We start from the raw sequence: 9,785 nt of genomic DNA, 5'->3' as shown, positions 1-9,785 counted from the left end.
GAAGTGTTCCGTGGTGACAGAAGTGTTCCGTGATGACAGCAGTGTTCCGTGGTGACAGAAGTGTTCCGTGGTGACAGAAGTGTTCCGTGATGACAGAAGTGTTCCGTGGTGACAGAAGTGTTCCGTGGTGACAGAAGTGTTCCGTGATGACAGCAGTGTTCCGTGGTGACAGAAGTGTTCCGTGATGACAGAAGTGTTCCGTGATGACAGCAGTGTTCCGTGGTGACAGAAGTGTTCGTGATGACAGAAGTGTTCCATGATGACAGAAGTGTTCCATGGTGACAGAAGTGTTCCGTGATGACAGAAGTGTTCCGTGATGACAGAAGTGTTCCGTGATGACAGAAGTGTTCCGAGATGACGTAATTATTCCGTGATGACAGAAGTGTTCCATGATGACAGAAGTGTTCCATGGTGACAGAAGTGTTCCGTGATGACAGAAGTGTTCTGTGGTGACAGAAGTGTTCCATTATGAAAGAAGTGTTCAGCGATGACGTAAGTATTCCGTGGTGACAGAAGTGTTCCGTGATGACAGAAGTGTTCCATTATGAAAGAAGTGTTCCGTGATGACAGAAGTGTTCTGTGGTGACAGAAGTGTTCCGCGATGACGTAAGTATTCCGTGATGACAGAAGTATTCCGTGATGACAGAAGTGTTCCATGGTGACAGAAGTGTTCCGTGATGACAGAAGTGTTCCGTGATGACAGAAGTATTCCGTGATGACAGAAGTGTTCCATGATGACAGAAGTGTTCCATGATAGAAGTGATCATTGATGCAAATAGATGTCAGTCTGTCTCTTACATTGTTGTCTAATGAATATTCCATTGTGTCCTGTATCATCTCTGCTGTCTGTGTTTTTGTAGTAGGGAGACAAGCTGGTGTCCTGAGGGGATTCTCTGGTAGCTCATCCATTGATCTGATCCCGTTCTGTGACGTAGATGTTAGGACTGAAGGCCTTGTTGTCTAGTTGTTGCTACTAATGACCAGAGCACAGGGTTAAATGGACCAATAAGACCAAGTACTACCGGGTATCGCCGAGTGAGATGAACAGACTGACAACACACACAAAGAATGTGGACATGTGCTCATCCAACATCTCGTTCCAATATCATGTCAGTTAATTATGGAGTTGCACTCTTCTGAGAAGGCTTTCCACTAGATGTAGGAACATTGCTGCTATAACAGCCTCCACTCTTCTGGGAAGGCTTTCCACTAGATGTTGGAACATTGCTGCTATAACAGCCTCCACTCTTCTGGGAAGGCTTTCCACTAGATGTTGGAACATTGCTGCTATAACAGGCTCCACTCTTCTGGGAAGGCTTTCCACTAGATGTTGGAACATTGCTGCTATAACAGCCTCCACTCTTCTGGGAAGGCTTTCCACTAGATGTTGGAACATTGCTGCTATAACCACTTCCACTATTCTGGGAAGGCTTTCCACTAGATGTTGGAACATTGCTGCTATAACCACTTCCACTATTCTGGGAAGGCTTTCCACTAGATGTTGGAACATTGCTGCTATAACAGCCTCCACTCTTCTGGGAAGGCTTTCCACTAGATGTTGGCACATTACTGCTATAACAGCCTCCACTCTTCTGGGATGGCTTTCCACTAGATGTTGGAACATTGCTGCGGGGACTTGCTTCCATTCAGTCACAAGAGCATTAGTGAGGTTGGGCACTGTTGATGAGCAATTAGGCCTGGCTTACAGTCTGCATTCCAATTCATTCCAAAGGTGTTCGATGGGGTTGAGGTCAGGGCTCTGTGCAGGCCAGTCAAGTTCTTCCACACCGATCTCAACAAACAATTTCTTCATGGGCCCCACTGCCAGATGGTGGAGCGTGATTCATCACGCCAGAGAACACGTTTCCACTGCTCTTTATAACACTCCAGCTGACAATTGGCTTTGTTCATGGTGATCTTAGGCTTGTGTGCAGCTGCTCAGAAATGGAAACCTGTTTCAGGAAGCTGCCAACGAACAGTTCTTGTGCTGACGCTGCTTCCAAAGGTCGTTTGGAACAAGGTTGTGTGTGTTGCAACTGAAGACAGACCATTTTTACACGCTACGGGCTTCAGCACTCAGCGGGTCCCGTTCTGTGTGGCCTACCACTTCGCGGTTGAGCCGTTGTTGCTCCTAGACATTTCCACTTAACAATAACACTGACAGATGACCTGGGGCAGCTCTAGCAGGGCAGAAATGTGACGAACTGACTTGTTGGAAAGGTGGCACATCCTCTGACGGTGCCATGTTGAAAGTCACTGAGCTCTTCAGTAAGGCCATTCTACCACCAATGTTTGTCTATGGAGATTGCATGGCTGTGTGCTCAATTTTATACACCTGTCAGCAACGGGTGTGGCTGAAATAGCTGAATCCTCTCATCTGAAGGGGTGTCCACATACTGTTATACAGTTAGTCAGCCACCACGTGTTTATTTTTTAAAACTTATTTTCCTCCATAATTTGCAAATAAAATCATAAAAAATCAGATGTGATTTTCTGGATTTTTTTCTTCTCATTTTGTCTGTCATAGTTGAAGTGTACCTATGATGAAAATTACAGGCCTCTCTGATCTTTTTATGTGGGAGAACTTGCACAATTGGTGGCTGACTAAGTACTTTTTTGCCCCACTGTACATACACGCCCTATCACTGAGCAAACTAAACAGATTGTCAACAAACAAAAACAAAATACAACATTTGTAGATCGAGCTAACCTCAGACATTGCCTTCAGCACAGCATGTAAGCCACAGTACATTAGAGAGAGATGCTTGACAGACGGTTCAAAGTAAGGCCTTCAGGCCTGTGTGAGCGTCCTATTGTGAGTGAATGAATGTGTGAGCCGTGTGTGTGTCTCTGGAAAATGTGACAGCTCAACGTTGGGGATGTATATCTGGCAGGAACAGAACCACATCGCCCTCGCTGTCTCCCCCTCCTTGTCATCTCCCTCAGTCTCCCACCTCCCTCACTGTCTCCCCCTCTCCCTCACTGTCTCCCCCTCTCCCTCACTGTCTCCCCCCTCTCCCTCACTGTCTCCCCCTCTCCCTCACTGTCTCCCCCCTCTCCCTCACTGTCTCCCCCCTCTCCCTCACTGTCTCACCCCTCTCCCTCACTGTCTCCCCCTCTCCCTCACTGTCTCCCCCTCTCCCTCACTGTCTCCCCCTCTCCCTCACTGTCTCCCACTCTCCCTGACTGTCTCCCCCTCTCCCTCGCTGTCTCCCCCTCCTTGTCATCTCCCTCACTGTCTCCCACTGTCTCCCCCCTCCCTCACTGTCTCCCCCTCTCCCTCACTGTCTCCCCCCTCTCCCTCACTGTCTCCCCCCTCTCCCTCACTGTCTCACCCCTCTCCCTCACTGTCTCCCCCTCTCCCTCACTGTCTCCCCCTCTCCCTCACTGTCTCCCCCCGCTCCCCCTCCCTCACTGTATCCCCCTCTCCCTCACTGTCTCCCCCTCTCCCTCACTGTCTCCCCCTCTCCCTCGCTGTCTCCCCCTCTCCCTCACTGTCTCCCCCTGTCCCTCACTGTCTCCCCCTCTCCCTCACTGTCTCCACCTCTCCCTCACTGTCTCCCCCTCTCCCCATCACTGTCTCCCCCCTCTCCCTCACTGTCTCCCCCTCTCCCTCACTGTCTCCCCCCTCTCCCTCACTGTCTCCCCCTCTCCTCACTGTCTCACACTCTCCCTCACTGTCTCCCCCTCTCCCTCACTGTCTCCCCCCTCTCCGTCACTGTCTCACCCTCTCCCTCACTGTCTCCCCCTCTCCCTCACTGTCTCCCCCTCTCCCTCACTGTCTCCCCCTCTCCCCTCCACCTCTTCTCTCGGTGGGTTGATTATGTTCGGTCATCTCAACAAGATCCTTTCCCGTCTCACTCCAGCCCTCCTTGGATCGATTGATAGCGTGTGTGAGAAGGAATTCAATGAAAGAGGAAGGTCCAGCCCCCTACTGACAGCCCATGTATCACTGAAAGAGGCAGTGCAGGCACACACAGCATGGTGAGCTCTGGTGAGTGGCCCATGTCTCTCACCTCTCTGTGAGAGGCAGGTCTGGGTTTGTCCTGCTGGGGTTCAATTCTCCCCTGCCTCTTCTTGTGCCCAGATCATACAGTGATTGGACCAGACAGTCCCCTGCTACGCCAGACAGTCCCCTGCTACACCAGACAGTCCCCTGATACACCAGACAGTCCCCTGCTACACCAGACAGTCCCCTGCTACACCAGACAGTCCCCTGCTACACCAGACAGTCCCCTGCTACACCAGACAGTCCCCTGCTACACCAGACAGTCCCCTGATACACCAGACAGTCCCCTGCTACACCAGACAGTCCCCTACACCAGCAGTACACCAGACAGTCCCCTGATACACCAGACAGTCCCCTGCTACACCAGACAGTCCCCTGCTACACCAGACAGTCCCCTGCTACACCAGACAGTCCCCTGCTACACCAGACAGTCCCCTGCTACACCAGACAGTCCCCTGCTACACCAGACAGTCCCCTGCTCCACCAGACAGTCCCCTGATACACCAGACAGTCCCCTGCTACACCAGACAGTCCCCTGATACACCAGACAGTCCCCTGCTACACCAGACAGTCCCCTGCTACACCAGACAGTCCCCTGCTACACCAGACAGTCCCCTGCTACACCAGACAGTCCCCTGCTACACCAGACAGTCCCCTGCTACACCAGACAGTCCCCTGCTACGCCAGACAGTCCCCTGATACACCAGACAGTCCCCTGCTACACCAGACAGTCCCCTGATACACCAGACAGTCCCCTGCTACACCAGACAGTCCCCTGCTACACCAGACAGTCCCCTGCTACACCAGACAGTCCCCTGCTACACCAGACAGTCCCCTGATACACCAGACAGTCCCCTGCTACACCAGACAGTCCCCTGCTACACCAGACAGTCCCCTGCTACACCAGACAGTCCCCTGCCCACCAGACAGTCCCCTGCTACACCAGACAGTCCCCTGCTACACCAGACAGTCCCCTGCTACACCAGACAGTCCCCTGCTATGCCAGACAGTCCCCTGCTACACCAGACAGTCCCCTGCTACACCAGACAGTCCCCTGCTACACCAGACAGTCCCCTGCTACACCAGACAGTCCACTGCTACACCAGACAGTCCCCTGCTACACCAGACAGTCCCCTGCTACACCAGACAGTCCCCTGCTACACCAGACAGTCCCCTGCTACACCAGACAGTCCCCTGCTACACCAGACAGTCCCCTGCTACACCAGACAGTCCCCTGCTACACCAGACAGTCCCCTGCTACACCAGACAGTCCCCTGCTACACCAGACAGTCCCCTGCCCACCAGACAGTCCCCTGCTACACCAGACAGTCCCCTGATACACCAGACAGTCCCCTGCTACACCAGACAGTCCCCTGCTACACCAGACAGTCCCCTGCTACACCAGACAGTCCCCTGCTACACCAGACAGTCCCCTGCTACACCAGACAGTCCCCTGCTACACCAGACAGTCCCCTGCTACACCAGACAGTCCCCTGCTACACCAGACAGTCCCCTGCTACACCAGACAGTCCCCTGCTACACCAGACAGTCCCCTGCTACACCAGACAGTCCCCTGCTATACCAGACAGTCCCCTGCCCACTAGACAGTCCCCTGCTACACCAGACAGTCCTCTGATATACCAGACAGTCCCCTGTTGCACCAGACAGTCCCCTGCTGCACCAGACAGTCCACTGCTACACCAGACAGTCCCCTGATACACCAGACAGTCCCCTGATACACCAGACAGTCCCCTGCTACACCAGACAGTCCCCTGCTACACCAGACAGTCCCCTGCTACACCAGACAGTCCCCTGCTATGCCAGACAGTCCCCTGCTACACCAGACAGTCCCCTGCTACACCAGACAGTCCCCTGCTACACCAGACAGTCCCCTGCTACACCAGACAGTCCCCTGCTACACCAGACAGTCCCCTGCTACACCAGACAGTCCCCTGCTACACCAGACAGTCCCCTGCTACACCAGACAGTCCACTGCTACACCAGACAGTCCCCTGCTACACCAGACAGTCCCCTGCTACACCAGACAGTCCCCTGCTACACCAGACAGTCCACTGCTACACCAGACAGTCCCCTGCTACACCAGACAGTCCCCTGCTATGCCAGACAGTCCCCTGCCCACCAGACAGTCCCCTGCTACACCAGACAGTCCCCTGCTACACCAGACAGTCCACTGCTACACCAGACAGTCCCCTGCTATACCAGACAGTCCACTGCTACGCCAGACAGTCCCCTGCTATACCAGACAGTCCCCTGCTATGCCAGACAGTCCCCTGCCCACCAGACAGTCCCCTGCTACACCAGACAGTCCCCTGCTATACCAGACAGTCCCCTGCTATGCCAGACAGTCCCCTGCTACGCCAGACAGTCCCCTGCTATGCCAGACAGTCCCCTGCTACACCAGACAGTCCCCTGCTACACCAGACAGTCCCCTGCTACACCAGACAGTCCCCTGCTATGCCAGACAGTCCCCTGCTATGCCAGACAGTCCCCTGCTATGCCAGACAGTCCCCTGCTATGCCAGACAGTCCCCTGCTATGCCAGACAGTCCCCTGCTACACCAGACAGTCCCCTGCTACACCAGACAGTCCCCTGCTACGCCAGACAGTCCCCTGCTACACCAGACAGTGCTACACCAGACCCCTGCTACACCAGACAGTCCCCTGCTACACCAGACAGTCCCCTGCTATGCCAGACAGTCCCCTGCTACACCAGACAGTCCCCTGCTACACCAGACAGTCCCCCTACTACACCAGACAGTCCCCTGCTATGCCAGACAGTCACCTGCTACACCAGACAGTCCCCTGCTATGCCAGACAGTCCCCTGCTACACCAGACAGTCCCCTGCTACACCAGACAGTCCCCTGCTACACCAGACAGTCCCCTGCTCCACCAGACAGTCCCCTGCTACACCAGACAGTCCCCTGATACACCAGACAGTCCCCTGCTACACCAGACAGTCCCCTGCTACACCAGACAGTCCCCTGCTACACCAGACAGTCCCCTGCTACACCAGACAGTCCCCTGCTATACCAGACAGTCCCCTGCTACACCAGACAGTCCCCTGCTACACCAGACAGTCCCCTGATACACCAGACAGTCCCCTGCTATACCAGACAGTCCCCTGCCCACCAGACAGTCCCCTGCCCACCAGACAGTCCCCTGCTATGCCAGACAGTCCCCTGCTACACCAGACAGTCCCCTGCTACACCAGACAGTCCCCTGCTACACCAGACAGTCCCCTGCTATACCAGACAGTCCACTGCTACGCCAGACAGTCCCCTGCTATACCAGACAGTCCCCTGCCCACCAGACAGTCCCCTGCTACACCAGACAGTCCCCTGCTACACCAGACAGTCCCCTGCTACACCAGACAGTCCCCTGCTACACCAGACAGTCCACTGCTACACCAGACAGTCCCCTGCTATGCCAGACAGTCCCTGCTACACCAGACAGTCCCCTGCTACACCAGACAGTCCCCTGCTACGCCAGACAGTCCCCTGCTATGCCAGACAGTCCCCTGCTCACCAGACAGTCCCCTGCTACACCAGACAGTCCCCTGCTACACCAGACAGTCCCCTGCTACACCAGACAGTCCCCTGCTACACCAGACAGTCCCCTGCTACACCAGACAGTCCCCTGCTGCCAGACAGTCCCCTGCACCAGACAGTCCCCTGCCCACCAGACAGTCCCCTGCTACACCAGACAGTCCCCTGCTATGCCAGACAGTCCCCTGCTACACCAGACAGTCCCCTGCCCACCAGACAGTCCACTGCACACCAGACAGTCCCCAAAACACCAGACAGTCCCCTGCTACACCAGACAGTCCCCTGCTGGCCAGACAGTCCCTGCTACACCAGACAGTCCCGTGTACACCAGACAGTCCCGTGATACACCAGACAGTCCCCTGCTATGCCAGACAGTGTGTGTGCGTGTGCCAGACAGTCCCCTGCTACACCAGACAGTCCCCTGCTACGCCAGACAGTCCCCTGCTACACCAGACAGTCCCCTGCTACACCAGACAGTCCCCTGCTACACCAGACAGTCCCCTGCTACACCAGACAGTCCCCTGCTACACCAGACAGTGTGTACACCAGACAGTCCCCTGCCCACCAGACAGTGTGTGTGTACACCAGACAGTGTGCGTGTGCACCAGACAGTGCCCCTGCTATGCCAGACAGTCCCCTGCCCACCAGACAGTCCCCTGCCCACCAGACAGTCCCCTGCTACACCAGACAGTCCCCTGCTACACCAGACAGTCCCCTGCGTGTGGGTGTGAGTCCCCGTGCACCAGACAGTCGTGTGCTGCGTACACCAGACAGTCCCCTGCTACACCAGACAGTCCCGTGATACACCAGACAGTCCCCTGCTAGTGCCAGACAGTCCCCTGCCCACCAGACAGCCAGACAGTCCCGTGCTACACCAGACAGTCCCCTGCTACACCAGACAGTCCCAGGGTACACCAGACAGTGTGATGGATTATTAACAGCCAGACAGTTATTTACCAGAGTTAAGAGACAGATTACTCAGTGCTACACCAGTTCTTTGATCCCTGCCCACCAGACAGTCCCCTGATACACCAGACAGTCCCCTGCTACACCAGACAGTCCCCTGCTACACCAGACAGTCCCCTGCTACACCAGACAGTCCCCTGATACACCAGACAGTCCCCTGCTATGCCAGACAGTTCCCTGCTACACCAGACAGTCCCCTGCTACACCAGACAGTCCCCTGCTATGCCAGACATCTGCTATGCCAGACAGTCTCCCTCCTCTCATCTCAGTCCCCTGATCTACACCAGACAGTCCCCTCCTACACCAGACAGTCCCTGCTACACCAGACAGTCCCCTCTACACCAGACAGTCCCCTGCTACACCAGACAGTCCCTCATCTCCAGACAGTCCCCTGCTATGCCAGACAGTCCCCTGCTACACCAGACAGTCCCCTCCTCACCAGACAGTCCCCTGCTCACCAGACAGTCCCCTCATCTCCAGACAGTCCCCTGCTACACCAGACAGTCCCCTCCTACACCAGACAGTCTCCTCCTACACCAGACAGTCCCCTCCTACACCAGACAGTCCCCTCATACACCAGACAGTCCCCTGCTACACCAGACAGTCCCCTGCTACATCCAGACAGTCCCCTGCTACACCAGACAGTCCCCTGCTACTCCAGACAGTCCCCTGCTCATCCAGACAGTCCCATCTCCACCAGACAGTCCTCCTCTCCAGACAGTCCCCTGCCACACCAGACAGTCCCCTGCTACACCAGACAGTCCCCTGCTACACCAGACAGTCCCCTGCTACACCAGACAGTCCCCTGCTACACCAGACAGTCCCCTCCACCAGACAGTCCCCTTCTCCCACCAGACAGTCCCCTGCTCACCACCAGCCTGTCAACAGACAGTCCCCTGCTCACCAGACAGTCCCTCTATCCAGACAGTCCCCTGCTATGCCAGACAGTCCCCTGCTGCGTGCCAGACAGTCCCCGTGCGTATGCCAGACAGTCCCCTGCTATGACCAGACAGTCCCCTGCTATGCCAGACAGTCCCCTGCTACACCAGACAGTCCCCTGCTACACCAGACAGTCCCCTGCTACACCAGACAGTGTATTAATAAGAGGGAGTGTTTGTACACCAGACAGTCCCCTGCTACACCAGACAGTCCCCTGTATTTGTCAGACAGTCCCCTGAATACACCAGATAGTAGACCTCACAGTGAAATCCCCTGAATACAACAGACAGTCCCCTGCTACACCA

General features: G+C 55.5%; 1 pseudogene; it reads right to left on the bottom strand.

Moving 5' to 3' along the window:
* LOC135539014 (neuropilin-2-like) overlaps positions 1 to 9,785 on the bottom strand; it is a 227,318-nt pseudogene that overhangs the window by 198,063 nt on the left and 19,470 nt on the right.

Source organism: Oncorhynchus masou, unplaced genomic scaffold (genome assembly GCF_036934945.1).
Source record: "Oncorhynchus masou masou isolate Uvic2021 unplaced genomic scaffold, UVic_Omas_1.1 unplaced_scaffold_13___fragment_6___debris, whole genome shotgun sequence".
NCBI classification, from domain to species: domain Eukaryota; kingdom Metazoa; phylum Chordata; class Actinopteri; order Salmoniformes; family Salmonidae; genus Oncorhynchus; species Oncorhynchus masou.
Note: the sequence above shows the minus strand (reverse complement) of the source record. Positions and strands in the feature narration are given on the sequence as shown.